Here is a 1,436-nt window from a genome sequence, read left to right as displayed (position 1 = left end):
GTTGGAGACAGTAAAGATTCTAATTTGCCTTTTAGATCTTATTAACTATAATCTTGAGTTTTTGAAAATGTTTCCTTGAGTTATTATGCTATAAGGTAATACATTTGACATTTCTTTTTAGAAAAGACAGTTAATACTTTTAAAAGACAGCTATATTTTTACAGCTCCGGTGCCCTCAGTAGAATCACACTCACTTGCACTAGGGTCAAATGACAAAAGACAATTTCCCACTTCAAGTGATCTGAATTCACTCCTTGCTTTAAATTGTAGCCAATTTTAGTCTTTTTTTTTTTTTTTCTTGCTCATAAAATGAAGCTGCCTAATGGCTTTATAAAAATGCAATGCAATATGCCTCTCTTTCAAAATAGCAAAATGCTCCCTTCTTCAGAGTAGACTTACTTAGGCTTGGCTCCACATCCTCTATCATTTCTGCCTGTCCCTCTCTCTAAAATAGAAGGGTGCATAATGACTATCAGTTGAAATGCCCTCAATCTCTTTTTGTATTTTCATTTTCTTTCCCACAGATTTTCAAGGTGCTGGCTATTTGTGTCTGCAAGTTTTAAAGGCCACGAAATGTAAGCATGCTCAGAGAGAGAACAAAAGTTTCCACAAAGTTGTCAGATAGCAAGCACAGACAGAGAGCCTCTGAAGTCAAATTAAATTTCCTCATGATACTTGATAGAAGTGTCTGTCAGTATATCATTTTTATTTGCTTTTTGAAGGGCTGTGCATTGAATAGATTTGGCATTTCTTTACTGCTATCTTCCAACAGTTTATTCTTTAGGTTTATTCTCTTTTGAGAGTAATTATTACCTATTAAGAAAACCACTTTTCAGCAGAACGTCTCATTTTAACATTATAAACGATTACCAAATTTGGTGCCATTATTTTTTTCTCCTCAGTATGCACTGATCTGATATAAAAATGAAGCTTCTAGTTATGACATGCCTACATGGGGTAACTTCATTTTATTTTGAAAGCTTCTAATTTGTTCAATAGCAAGTATATCTCAATCACATGATGATGATATTTGGATGGATTTGGCTGGCACTTACTGTAAGGCTAGGTAAAGACAAAGGATTCTGAATTTCTTAATTGTCATATTGGAAGAACCTCTTTATGTGTCATTTTCTTGTCAAGATGCCTTTGGAAACATGCATTGGCTTAATAGCATTTCCGTAACTTGATTTCTTTTGCCAAATTAAAATTAATTAGGAAACTTGTTTCCTAGTCAAGTAAGAAGGAAGAACTGATAAATTATAAACCTTTTTCTTTATGAAAGTGATAAAGGGTTAAGAGCTTCGACTTCGTTTAGATTTAAGATCTATTTTATCTGAAAGAGTATAGAAAACAAATAACAGAAGAATATGTTTTAATTGAAACAGGAAATGATATTATCAGATTCTTTTAATGAGTTTGAAATGAAGAGAAACTGT

The 1,436-nt window shown here is 32.7% G+C and overlaps 1 protein-coding gene across 1 annotated transcript in view; it reads right to left on the bottom strand.

The window, feature by feature from the left end:
* MALRD1 (MAM and LDL receptor class A domain containing 1) overlaps positions 1–1,436 on the bottom strand; it is a 533,295-nt gene that overhangs the window by 136,454 nt on the left and 395,405 nt on the right.

The sequence above is a fragment of the Pteropus alecto genome, unplaced genomic scaffold, assembly GCF_000325575.1.
Source record: "Pteropus alecto unplaced genomic scaffold, ASM32557v1 scaffold11, whole genome shotgun sequence".
NCBI classification, from domain to species: Eukaryota; Metazoa; Chordata; class Mammalia; order Chiroptera; family Pteropodidae; genus Pteropus; species Pteropus alecto.
Note: the sequence above shows the minus strand (reverse complement) of the source record. Positions and strands in the feature narration are given on the sequence as shown.